Source organism: Anomalospiza imberbis, chromosome 2 (genome assembly GCF_031753505.1).
Source record: "Anomalospiza imberbis isolate Cuckoo-Finch-1a 21T00152 chromosome 2, ASM3175350v1, whole genome shotgun sequence".
NCBI classification, from domain to species: Eukaryota; Metazoa; Chordata; class Aves; order Passeriformes; family Viduidae; genus Anomalospiza; species Anomalospiza imberbis.
Genome location: NC_089682.1, coordinates 72,739,517 through 72,753,700, shown reverse-complemented (window position 1 = coordinate 72,753,700; position 14,184 = coordinate 72,739,517). Strand labels below are relative to the sequence as shown.

Here is a 14,184-nt window from a genome sequence, read left to right as displayed (position 1 = left end):
TGTAAAATACAGATGAATGTAAAAATTCACTTTTGAGGGACAGGTCAACTTGATCATTAGAATGTAGCTTAGAAGGACTGCACAGGAATGCCTGTACGCAAAGGAGAAAAAAAGTTGAAAAGTACCTAGAAGTGGGCTGTGGTCTTTTATTTAACTCCATCATATCTGTTTTCTTTGTGTTAGATACTCCTAAATGCTTGTGAAGAACTACCATGCTTGTGAATGCTTGTGAAGCTGCTACCATGAAGTAGCAGCTTTCAAGGTCAGTCTCACGCCGGCAATGTGGAGCCAGGATGCATGTAGCAGTGCAAGTCTTTTACTTCCCTTTTTCCTCATGTATCTGGAGTAAAATATGTATGAGCTATATCTTCATGATTTCTTTTTTTCCCATCAATTTGGATACAGTCTTGAAACTCATCCACTTTCTCCCTTGATCTCTTCCCCCTTTAAAATTACTTATCCCCCTTTATCTGTTTCTCTTCTTGTCCCTTTTCTTTTAAACTCAGAAATTCCCCCACTCAAAACACAGCATTTAGTATCCTTTTTTGCCCAAACTCTTCAAATTTTCTAAAAATTCAGGCTCAATCCATCAATTGGAAGGATTATTTCTGACTCCTGAAGACTTCTGACTTCTGCAGTCCAAAGTGAGGAGGATAAACTTTTACCTGCAGAATCCAAATTAGAGCCAGGTTTGTATCATCTACTGTATATACCTATCTCAGTCTTTTCAAGCATTGATGTATTTTTGTATTGACAAATAGCAAACTAAGTCAGGGTTTCTGAAGATAGGTTTCTCAATAAATCATTAAGAAGAGGTGTCACTAAACCTAATCTGGAGTTTCTTATGAGAGCTAGAGCTCAATGGGGAAAAAAAGACAACTGATAGGCTTTCTGATATTTTTTGTCCTGTTCACTTGTAGTCCAAAAAATAGTTCACAGGAAGCTTAAATGACATTATAGTATGCAGCTTGTTAAACCAATATCTGCTTAACTGAAATGTATTTCTTGGTAGGGTTAGTTGCTGTGGATTTTTTTAATTTTGATTTTTTTTTGGGGGGGGTTGTATTTTTTAGGATTTTTAAGGTTTCTTTTAATTATTTTTTCTCCTTAAAGAAAAAAAATATTCTTTAGAGAAAATGTCCTTTGCAGCAGGGAAACAGTTACAATTTGTCTGGTTTCCTGTGTCTTTCTCCCTCTATGCTATGTGGTGTGAGAAAGTCTGTTCTGTTTAGGGGAACCAAACTGTGACAATCATTTTGTTCTGGGACACAGTGCTCCTGTCTGGTGCTTTTGAAGATCTAGTGGCCTAAATTCAAGCACCTCTGAAGGACATTTCTGGTTGCATGAGTGAAAAAGCCATTTTATTTCTAACGGGACTTTTTAATAAAATATGGATACTGAGTAGGGAGTTCTAATGCTAAGGGATGGCAGTATGTTGGCTTAGATTTATATAAATATGTATTCACACATATAGAATGAAATGCATAGAAAGTTTTATATATAGCACTGTATGTACAAGCAGTAGTCAATATACAGAAATATGCTCAAATAGAAATATGTATTTATGTGTATATATAAAGCATGATTTGATGTTATTAATCTATACCACCAAGACCTGTTGCCATGATCCGGTTAAAACACCTCAAACCACTTTTGTCACTAGCATTAAAAACCAGCATTCAGAGAGTTAATGCTAAATGAACAGTCAAAATCTCTTGCCAGTAAAAACATAAATCTTCATAAACCAGGCCTGCAGTTGCATCTATACCACAAAATCTGTCCCTGTGTAGACCAGGTTTATGCCCTCAAAGGAAAAACAAGCCCTATGAATGTCTCTAAATTTCTTTCAGGTACAAGGATAATTCTTTCCCTACTACATGAGGAGCCACATAGGAATAATGCAGTCACAGCTTTTCAGAGCTACTTGAGGTTGTATGTAACCAATTCTCTTTCACTTCAACCACCTTTAAGATTTCAGTTCTAGAATTCTATCTTGTATTCCCAAAGCACCATGAATTTATGATAAAGTTAATCAGCCTTGTCCCTTTGGATAAATCATGCACACCAGTAAAGGCATTTCAAGACCTTTGGAAGTGTAACAAAAAGCCCTGCAGGTTAAGAAGTACTGTGCCTTAGTAGGAACACTTCCTTCCCTTGTCCAGGATTACTTTGGCTATGAAGAGGTGAAGATCACTATGGAAATGCTGTAAGTCTTTGAACAACTCTCTTCAGCTGTCAGAGAAGAGGACATTTACATGGTGTCCATGGTACTCAAAGTTATGTAATGCCCTTGAATACAGTGCTGAGGTTCTCCTGCAACCTGCACAGAAGAGAAAGGAAAAGTAAAGATACAAAGTACTTTGCCCAAGGTCACTCTACAGGTTGAGGCTCAAAATTAGAGTGTTGAACTACATGTGCTGGACCTTGGAGAATAGCAGCATTCAAATTTCACTGAAGAAGCCTCTGGCTAAGCAACAGAATACAAGAACAGATCTCAGCCTGGCCAATGTACAGCAACTGAATTCAAAGATACAGCCAAGCTCCAAGCCTTCCCCACTGGTTAATGCATGATTACCAGATCATCAGTGAATGCTTTGTCAAAATTTTCATTAATCCTGAAATTAATTTCCAGTTTGGTTTCATTTCCACTTTGCCGAGAACGTACCCATTTTTGAGGCATTTAAGCATATCCTAATTTCCACTGAAGACACTGAGAGAAAAGTTTATTAGCTCCTTTCTAATTTAGAGCAATAAACCTCTTAGAGTTCTCAACAAAGTTTAGCAATTCTTGATGGTTTGTTGCTTAAAGCAGGGATCATCACTCACAAGAAAACACAAAGGTGTACCTTAAAGCCTTAAAGAGAATGGATTTATCTAGAATCCTTAATTTACAAGCCCAGATACCACAAAAATCTACTGATTTTTACATCACTGAGATCTCTAACATCAAACATAGCCTTCCTTTCTCTTGTGATAGGGACCATGAAGAACATATCCCTAAATGAACAATGAACAAAGAACTGTGGGTGCCTGTAAGGTCTCCTGCCATGCTCAGGGAGCCTCAATATATCTGTGCCTACTTCTGATGTCCCGTGGTAGGCTTTGCAATCCTACTCAGGCTCCCAAGACAACTCACCCTCTACCACAAAGCTCTTTCTGACTTGCTCCCATCCTTTATACAACAGAATTCATTTTCCCATTTGGTATTTTATTTTGATGTTCCAGGCATAAAAAAGCAAATGGTTCCCTCAAGCCATTTTCTCTCTGTGAAACTGTGAAATAGCTTTGCAATTTTAGAGCAGTTTAAAATGCATTGTTATATTGAGAAAGAAGAGGGGATGAGGGGGGGGGAAGCTTCTTTTCTGACTCTGAGCACTGAATGCTATAGAAAAAACGGATTGAAATTCTTCAAATAAGGATTTCATAGCTTCTGCAGCTATCAAGGCGGATGGCTCCCTATTTGCATACTGCCATCTATATAAAAGAAATGAGACTCAATGGTTTTATTATAATTATATAGCTTGGGTTTTAGTATTAATAAGCCTATTGTTATCACCACTGCCTTTCGAAAAAACCTCCATGTTTCTGTCATACAAACTGAACTATTGCAATTTATTTTTAAGGCACGTACTAAAAAAGTAAATCCTTTCCAAAGATTCTTCTTGGTTTCTTACTCAGCACTGAACTAGTTTGTTGGAGATTATCGCTAAGGACTATGTTTGATCACTGTGTTTTTCAATATTCCCTTACTTGCTGAGTGATTTATTTAAAATTCACAGCAGAGGGGAGACGCATACTTTAAAGATGTATCAGTGCCATTTTCCATGGGACTTCAGGCAGTTCCTAGGTGCCTGTCTTGACGTTCTATTAAAATGGAGCATCCTTCATTGAGTCACAAAAAAAGGTGACTGATAATTAAGGTGAAAATGCTGCTCTCCTGTCTAAGTGGCAGAACTCTTATCAGGCGTGTGAACTCTTATCAGGTGCCTTCTTATCTCTCCTCCTGTGCATCCTCTGCTGGAATCCCACACCAAACTCCAATGACAACAATGAAAGCTCTACCCTTAGTGATGTGAAAACACAATTGCTGCTGGAGTTGCCAGAGTGTGGTTCTGCAAGCACACTGTGGTCAGGGACATGGTACACAGAATGGAAATGTAAAAAGGAAAAAAATCAGTAGCTTTTGAGGCTGATAGAATGTATGACAGCATACTACTATGTATATGTATATATATTCTTCATATATAGCAAAGCTCTTCATTTGGTGTCACAGCAAGACAGAGAAGTTAAGCCTCAAAGCTGAAATGCTTCAGCTCCAAATATTCACAGGGGCACATTCTGGTGAGGTAAAGTAAGTTTTTTCTTCCAGAGTAGAAAATTTTAAAGCAGACTGTGTCTCAGATTCAGAGATTTTTTTTTTTTGCATGGGAAAATAGAATCATAACTTTTCCAGCAGATAATACAAGGGACCTTTGTGGAGAAGATCACAGTCATAAAAGCAGGGGTTTATCTAAGATAAATCTCTGCATGCCAGTCACTTCAGGTTCAGAAATATCAGCAGGTCCTATTTGCCATCTCACAGCTGATCTCAATCCATTTCTTATGGACACAGTGATAGAAGTGGGTTTTCAGGGAGAGGTTGGAGAAGGACAGATATGTGAGGTATTTGAGGGAGGAGGGCAGAGACTTTGAACCCCACAAGAGGTTTGAACATAAGATGATGTGAATGAGAGCTGTCAAAAGACATGAAAGGTGGATGAAGGAGAATGGGAAAGAGATGTTTTACGGTCAAACAACAGTAAAGAGAAATTTCTAGAGCAGGCAGAGAAGACAGGGAAATGATATGGCAGGGAAGGGGTTACTGCAATCAAAAAAGAGATAGTAAAGCTTCATGGCAACTTTCTTAAAATTATCTAGCTCACAATAAACTCATTCTGAGCAATGCTGTCTGATGCTTTGCTTGAACAAATTACCACTGAGATTTACTCCTCTCTACAAAACCAGTTCTAGCTCATTCTTCCCCTACCATGAAAAAGACCTCAAGTCTAGATTTATCATGTCCCTGCTTACTTGTCAGCTTGCATTATCCTGATAGAATACAAAAAACTTGAACATATACCCTCTAGTAAAGAATTCACAAGACTCCCAATGTGGGAAGGATTAAGCATTATAATAGCCAAACCAAACAATTTCTTAGGGGGTTCATATAAAGCCTGTCAAACATGTTCCATAGCTCTGAGAAGAAAAACAAATGCAAATGTAAATCACCTCTAGGAAAGGCAAATTCTTTAAGGTGTCCAAATGCACTAAATCAATCTCTGTATTTTCATTTGGGCAGAGTCCACAAGCTTTCACCAGTTAAAGAACCACAAGATCAGAGAGCAGATGGTTTGCCATGTTTGTATCAAAAGTTCCCAAGGCAGTTTACTAAATCGAAGGTACTTTAATAGAATTCAACTTAGCTGAAAGGACTTGAGCAAGGAAGGAAAAAATAGGATTAAGATTTGGACAACTGCTGAAGAAATGCCATCTTCTGCATCTTCCATAATCACATTTTGAGAATTTTTTTTAACTTAACATGTAAACACTTGGACCCAAACTGGCATCTAGCATAATATACAGTTATTAGCTATGTCCACTGGAAGACTTAGCCAAAATGAACACCAAGTACAGACACTTAACTGCAAGTTTGGAAGAATCTGGACCCACTGTCTCTCTCAGGAAGCAGCATGTAGGGCCATCTGAATTACTGGAGAAATTGCACCCAACAGGCTAAAGAAGACCTTATTCTTTGTCATGTTCTAAGACACTCTTAAAGCAACAAATTTCCCTTAGTATCAAAGAAAAAAAAGTAAGCACTGGAAGTGCCCTGGATAAAGAGTTCCTGTTTCAGTTTCAACTTCAGAGGTCTGTTCCTTCATTATGGGGTTAACTTGTATCACAAAGAAATATCCATGAAACTAAGTGAAATATGTCTGCTAACAGAGGAACTATCAAAGGAAGAGACAGCAAAATTTATTGTCTGAAAGCAGAAACTAATTAAATTCAGACTAAATGTTTTTAAACTCATAGAACAGTGAGAATAGTTATAAACTTTCCAAAAGCTCCAGTAGTGACCAATATCCCATATTTTGGCATTGACTGAGAATTCCCAGCTGCACAAATACTAAATATGTTGCAACTCAAAAAGGGCACTGCTCAGGGAAATGCTGCAGTCCTTGTGATGAAATAGATGCCAGTAGTGTTGCTATTCTGGCTTTTTTGACTATGAGTCCTTTAACTTGTTCAAGTCAATGTTCACTATGTTAACACAAGTCTATGCTCAAGCTCCTGTTCACTCTCACTATTTGTTAGACCTTGAGACAACATTTATGCATCTGCTGTCATCCTTCTCTTAACCTGCCTTAGGCTGAGGACTCTTCTGGGGACACTTCTGGGGTCTGTGTATTAGTCCACAATTCAGATATGTGCTCCTGTGTGGGAGAAAGCACTACTATAATTTCAGTGGAATCCATTGCTAACACTGTTTTGTTCCCTGTTTCTCTTCTCAGATGTATCTCTCCGCAACTTTCCCTGTGTTAGCTAATGCAGCAAATGAGATTACACTATCTGCTGCCGTGGGTATGCTCAAACAGCATGCTGCCCATGTTCTCAATGCCACTCTCCACCATCCTCCCCCATTCTTGCAAACTTAAACCTTTCCAAACCTCTAGTCAACATGGACTGATCTATTACTAATCTCTGACAAATCCTTTGTTAATCCTTCCTCACTTGTGGCCTAAAAAGTGGCTACTGAAGCCAAAGGGAATTTGACTCAAAAAGACATGAATTTATGGCCATGATGCACAGACAGTGTTCAAGTATGGAGTAAAAATAGATCTGATTCCTGCCAAACAGAATTCCAGAGAAATGGACAGACTGGGATGCTTGTTGTCTTCGAGAGGATTAATGGGTCTCATATGATATTGTAGGAATGACAAAGCTGGTCCTCAAATACACCATATTTTTTGTTAGAGAGCAGTAAAAATTCTATGAGGACTTATAATTTGGTAAGATTAATTTCCTTTTTGAAACATTTTTCCTTCATTTTTAGATAGTGTTTCCTGAAGTTTTAAGTCATCCTCACTATTTTTTTCAGATTCTAAGATTTATTTGTTGTTATTTTTTATTCCACATCTTCCAGTAGCTGCTAGGAAAAGCAATCTGGAATCAAGGTTTTCTTACTCTATATTCTGGACAGGCAAATATTTCAAGAAAATATTCTGCAAACAATATGTATTGTCTGGATCTGCAAAGATATTAAATAAACATAGGAAGAAGAAGGGTGAAAATGAGGGAGTGCGACCACAAAATGAGAAAATCATCTGGCATAATGAGCTTCAATTTACTTTTCCTTTTATTAATATGAAAAGATGTTATTAACAAGCATGAAAATCTCTGTACTCTGATGGTTGTCACATTGAAAATTGTAGTCGGTACTTTAAATTGGAAAAGCCAGAAGTCTGAGTGAATTTCCATGTGTCAGGTGAAGGACAGACTTAATTTCTGTTGCTTTAGAATTAGTCATTTTCTAACATGCAAATTGTATCTCTGGGACTAAAGATAACAATAATTTTACTTTTTTTTTTTCTTTTTAATACAGGGAGAAAATGCAAAGATTAAGTGATTTAGCCAGAGTTACATAGGGAACTTGGTGGTGAATTCAAATGCTCATTCTTGTTCTTTATAATATAAGATCCTCTTTCTTAAAAAAATACCAGAGAAAATATACAAACATACAGTGGGGAATTGCCCTAAACAACTAAAAGTCAGTCATGCTTGCCAAAACAATTGACACTCTACATTTTGCAGAGCAGAGTGACTCTTTTAGGCCTATATGCTCACTTGCTAAGTTGCATACTTTGTAAGACACAAATAAAGATTTACTCTAATGTGCTGTGGTGGTTCTCACCCAGGGGTTTTTGCTTCAACAAAATAAAATTTCATATGAATCACGGAATGAGTAATTAAATGTGAATGAGAATTTATCCTTGTGGTGTACTTGAGTGTTATCTTCATTTTACCGAGGAAACTGAGGAATAGAAAAATTAAATATTAACCCCTATTCAAGCAAAAAAAAAAAAAAAATTGTGATCTTCAAATCTAGAAACAAAACCTATTTAATTATTTTCCTTTAGCTTTGTGCCCTGGGCTATTTTTCAGTAGGATGTGTGACTGTTGAATGTTGAACAAAAGAGTCCTAAACAAAAGGACCAATGGTAGTACTTCTGTGTTGATTAAAAGTCGAATATTTTCACATTGAAATTCTATGAAAGTGTTATTTGGTTTCTATAGAAATTATGCTATCCACTATTTTAACAAAGAAATCCATAATACAGGACTTTTAAAAATATCACATAAGATTCTATAAATGAGTTCTTAATCTCTATTTACTCCAGAAAAGCCTTTAGTATGAACTATAGAAATCACAGCACAAAAAGCAAGTAACATCCTACTAAATTCAACTGAAATTTCCTAGATATGATGGATTCCCAAAATATTAAGCCAACTTTTTTCCTAATCTTCTCCATGAGAAGGGATGCAGACATGAAACCTCTCCTCTTCCCTGTCGCCTTCATTCCCAATAAATTAGCATTAAGGTTACCAAAGCCCTTTTCTGCCCTTCCCTATACCTCCGAATTTGCTGCATAAAAATGGCACCTTGTTCTTGCCTCCTTACGTGGTAATGATCAGTCTTGACAAGGGTTTTCAAGGCAGGGGGAGCAGTCATGGCTACAGGCAAAATCACAGCTTCTGAACTTCATGCTTGTCAATAGCTGTTTGAGTTCACATTGCCATACTTATGTGCCTTATATATATTCCCCAGGGCTCTCCACACCATCACATTGCTGTTGTCTTATTCATCAATACAGTCAAAACAGATCCAGATGCTGTCAGTTAAGGTCAAGACAGGCCTCTTCCAGATCTCTGCAGTAAAAAAAGCTCCATTCCATCTTGTAAAAGAAGTAAACATTGCGTATTCATGTAGTAAGTAACTATTGGGTTTACATAACTTTACCACGGTGACCCCAATAATTAACCTTAACTGCTATACTGAGATTAAACATTTATGCCATCCTCTCCACTCTCCCCATCCATTTCTCCTGAAGTGTTTTTGGTGATTGGCACCCACACCACTGCACAGTCTGCAGGCCATGCTGTGCGAGATGGCATCTGAAGGGATAGGAAACGACAGCCTGTCCTTCATCCCAAATGGAAGAAAAATTAAGTGAAGGACTGGAGTGCGAAAGGTTTGGGGAAGGATGGCCTCTGCTTATCTACAGCATGGACGTGCAGCAAGCTGGAGCTTCACCAGCATTTCCTGCATTTAAAACTCCATCACTGGAGACATTTCTGTAGGTGCTCACACAATTCAGCTGACTGGTTCTTAGCCTTCTCTTATTTTTTTTTAATTATTGAAAATTCCATCCTAAAGCAGTGCACCCACTTGGAACCAGATTTTAAAACAAACTTGATATCCCTTCAGCTTGAACATGCATGCTATACACCAACAAATACAGGCCAAATATTCTCTCTGCTCTTTAACTCCTTGGAATGATTTGTGATGAGTTCACACTGCAAAGCAATGACTTTCAACATTCAACATGATGGTCACTGTGTTTCTATTTAGGCACTGATGTGGGATTGATTCAGGAGTCAAGGGGAGCTGAATGCTTCAAAATATAGCCCCAGGGAAGTGCCATTTTTTATAAAGTCCTTGGCTTTTCTACTAAGATTAGTGAAAAAGCAGACACCTGGCATGTAAAGGGGTTTCTGCACTGTACAGATCTGATGGCATTTCCCAGAAAAGTTGTCTACTCAGAGTTTGTCCTTGTTCATTCTGCCTAAGGAAGCTTGCTTTGTGAGCAATCTCTACTTGCTTCCACTGTCTCGGTTATCACCACCATATTCATTCCCAGAAAAATCAAATATACCACTGCTGCTGTAAATATTCAGCTTACCAACAATTTCAGAAGTATAGTTTGATGAGTTCTGCGTCAAAGCACAGTGAACCCATTTGTGGTGCCCTAATTGCTACATGTACATATGTAACAGACATATCAGCTCTTATTTTAACACTAGTTCTCTTCTGCAAAAGACACAGTGTCAGAGAAGTAAGGCAGCTGCCTACACAGCCAGAGACACAGCAATAGTCTAACGGCTTGAAAAAAAGTGGCAGCAATAAGAAAGTAAAATATAGCTTCTGTTTCTCCTGCAAGCCTCGTTTGATAAAATCTGTTGTCATTCAGTATACATACAAACTACAAAGAAGACATGCTGAGCATGCAAAATTGGCAGACTTATCTGGGGAGCAATAGGGACTGCAGACCTCCAAAAGCTTTTCCTTGTTCTCTTTTCAGGAGGGAAGACCTATCCTGCCCTTCTTTTTCCTTTGCTGCTCTGCAATCATCTAACATTTTATTGATAAGTTGTCCCTTTTTAGATACACATTTCTTGAAGAAACACAAGAGAAATACTTGCTCAAAATTTTTCCTGCAAGCTCTGACTTCTTTGGAGCTGTTTCTCTGCCACAATCTTACCTTGGTAGGGATTTTGGACCATAAAAAGAAGATTGGCTGTCATCACACTAGAAGTTTCCTCACTTTGCAAAGATAAGCTACTGATTGTTTTTATTTGATGACAAACTCTTGCCAAGTATTGATGCATGAGTAATATGAATGTCCATGCCTCTTTATGTCATGTACTTAGATGTATCACTTTTATAAACCAGCCTTAGCTTCTTAAACCACTCTGGCCTGTGGCAAGCAAGAAGCATAAAGAAAATAAAATAGCCACCAAAGCTGCATCTTGTGCAGAAAGTGCACACCACACTGTGAACAGGGGGAACAGCAACATCTGTAACTGCCTCATGACCAAAAACCATCTGAAAGCCAACTCATGCAGATGTGTTTGGCCCCTAGGAGGCTTACAATGCTCATCCCTATCCTACAGAAATGCAGCATGTTCCAGAAAAATAAATGGAGTAAAAATATGTATTTGATTTAGGATGAACAGAGGGAGAAGGAAGAAGAATGTGAAACTTTCCATTGGCTTATTAAACTTTCCTTTTCAAAGTTGTTTCTGTTCAAGCAAGAGACTTGCCAGCATAGCTAAGCTGATAATTTCAGAGCCAAATGTGCTCAGTGCCAGTGTCATCAAGAAGGATAGATTATAGAGCTGCTTCTCATTTATGTGCTTGTTCTGATGAAATACAGACATTTATCTTTGTGGAACTAGTAAAACAATTGCATCATTTTCCACTGCAAATTGAATCAATGTACCCAGTGGCTGCTGAGCTGGGAGCAGAGCTGGAAATTATATGTTCTGCTATGCAGCTACTCTGATGGTAGGATCCATTTTGCATTCATCTGAATTGCCTTCACCTTCCCTGTCCATTCCCAAGCCTGTTTTAGAAAACCCACACATAAAACAAAAATAAGACCAAAAAACCCAAACAAAACAAACAAACAAAAAGCCCCCAAAAAACCCAACCAGTTAAAAAATCCAAACAAAAACAAAACAACCAAAGATAAACCCCAAAAACCTAGCTTTTGTTTTGTTTTCTCCACAAACTCTCCACTTGTGAGCCTGAGGGCTGTAATACTGGCAGTCCTTTGTTCAAGTTTGAATTGCTGGAGAGACTACCCTGCATCCATGCAAAATACAGATCCCACATGGAATTCCTGCCAATGCTTAGAGATATTTGCCTCTGAGACTTTTGTTCAGGTTATCTCTCCTTACAGAGCATCACACCGTGCTCCATTCTCTTGTCAGACCTCACACAGAGCAAGTAATTCAGAAAAAATTCATAGCTGTTTAGTCAAAGAGAGAGGACATGGACATTTTCTTTGAGACCTCATGCCCCTTGGGCAAGTTTTCATTTCTGGAATCACCTATCCAAGTGTAATCACTGCTATAAACAAAAAGATTGCTCCACAGACTATAACTTTGTGTGGAGAAGGAAGCAAGTGCTATGATACATATGGTGGATCTGTCAAAAAGCTGTATGAAAATGCAAAAATGTACCTTACCAATATTGCCATGACATGATTATTCCCTATTACTTATATCACCAATGTTCTTAGGGTCCCAGGTAGGACATGCAGGTGGACTTTAGTTACTTATATACTATCCTGCTTGGATTTTACATCACAGTTATCGTTCCAAGGTGGAAAGCTCAGGTAATGCTGGGCTTCTACAAAGGCTGCAGATCCACCTGGCACCCGTGTCCCACCTGGTGCATCTGCAAAGACAAGGATCTTTACCAACGAGGAATCCTGCCCCTGACAAATTACAATTTAAGATGTAGGAAACACAAAAATCATAGAATTAGAGAAAGGCTTAGTCAGAACAAATCTTACACATCATCTATTTCCAACCCACCTACTGTGGGAAGGGGTACTACCCTCTAGACCATGAACAGAGAGGAGAAGGCAGAGCACAAGAAAATGATGAAACCTTAGCACAGTGCTCCTGTCATAGCTGGCTGATGGCTGGGAGTTCTTCAGCAATCCAATGAAGGACGGCTTCTAAAAGCTAATTCAGGTAGGACAGTGGTGTAGTTGTAATTGTATTAAGGGGCAAAATCTCCTCCAAGCATGACTGTCAACAGAGGAAGAAAACATGGAAGTGCTTTCTGCACTGCTACAAGCATATTTACAAATCAGGCAGAACACATAAATGCTGGGGATTTTATATAGGTGTTTCAACTTCTATTTCTGTAACTCCAGGGCAAGAAAAAAATACTCCTGTGAAAAAACAGCAGCAGAGATTCTAATTACAAAAGTAAACAGCACTCTAAAGACCTTGGAAATGCACTTATTTATGCTTTTACAGGTGATTTTAAAAATCTCCAGTTTCCCACAAGTTGTTTCATTCTTGAAGTGGTTTGGTTTTGTTAATCTGTAGTTCCTGATTTCATTTATGTGCATTCCAGTAGTTTTTAGAGACTCTAAATAGCATTAATGGTGCCTAACATACAAACCCAGATAACAGACAATGTTTATCCTGAAGGCGAATAGAAATAGGGAGAAGATGCATCTGTGGTATAGAATCTAGCAGAAAGGAAAAAGCTGTCATGGGGAAGGATCCAAAAGAAATCCAAGACTTGCAAAAGTGTGGTTGTTTATAGGGCCTCAGGGTTTAGCTGTTCCAGCTGAGATGCTTCCAAAGGGGGTTGATAATGCAAAGCATTCATTGCCATGAAACAGGATTCGAGTCTGCCTCGAGTTAGTCACTTCTAACACCAGGAACTGAAGATCTGACACTTCTAAAGCAACCTCAGTTTAGATTTCCACAAATTAATCTTCATCCAGTGCTAATGGTGCTCAGTACTGGCTCTTAAGACTCCACTCCTCAATAGTTCACAGTCATGCTACCTTCAGGTTTTTCTACTTATGAGAAAAACAACAAACACTGAACTCAAGTGAAAAAATGCTTTGAAAGAGGCAACATTTTAGGGGGGTGATTTTATCTGTTATTAGCCCAAGAGATTAGCTTGGAGAAATGAGTAAGATTTTAAGCACATGCTCAGGCTTGAAGGAGAAAAATCCAAGCTAAATCAAACCTGAAAATATTTAATCCAAATCTGTCGTCCTACAACACTTTGTCCTTGGCAGAAAAGTTGGTGCAAGATTTTGTACTCGCAGGCACTCAGTCCTGCTGGATCCCCATTATTCTCACTGAGTTGGGGCAGTACCACCATCTGAATCACTGCAATTTTAAAAGTTTATTAAATGATGCTAAAAGTGTTATTTCCTTTTTTTAAATCTGAGTTGTTTGACTGTAAGATCAGACTCTGCAAAAGAAGCAAGAAGATGGAGATAAGAATTTTTAAGTGGATTTAATGCCAAAATTATTACACATTTAAGTTTAATTCATGTGTTAATTAGAAAATCTGAGAGAAAAAAATACTGCTGGTTGTTTTGGAGCAGAGGAAGCTTCTGTTCAAAAGAGATGGTTTGCCACAATGGAAGAGAAACAGCCATTCACTTAGATATCCAAGGCACTAGTTTAAGAATTGTATTGCACTTCATTGAAAATATTCCTACTGTTCAGTTGTGTCCTGTATCAAAATATCCTTCACAAGACAGTTCCAGGTCATTCACCAGCTCATCAGCAGGGTTTTGCTGCTCACTTCTGCAT

The 14,184-nt window shown here is 38.2% G+C and overlaps 1 protein-coding gene across 1 annotated transcript in view; it reads right to left on the bottom strand.

The window, feature by feature from the left end:
• TENM4 (teneurin transmembrane protein 4) overlaps window positions 1-14,184 on the bottom strand; it is a 590,079-nt gene that overhangs the window by 417,920 nt on the left and 157,975 nt on the right. Inside the window, exon 3 of the mRNA XM_068181704.1 lies at window positions 31-91. The gene's annotated coding sequence lies outside the window, so the exon portion shown is untranslated. The remainder of the gene's footprint in view (window positions 1-30; window positions 92-14,184) is intronic.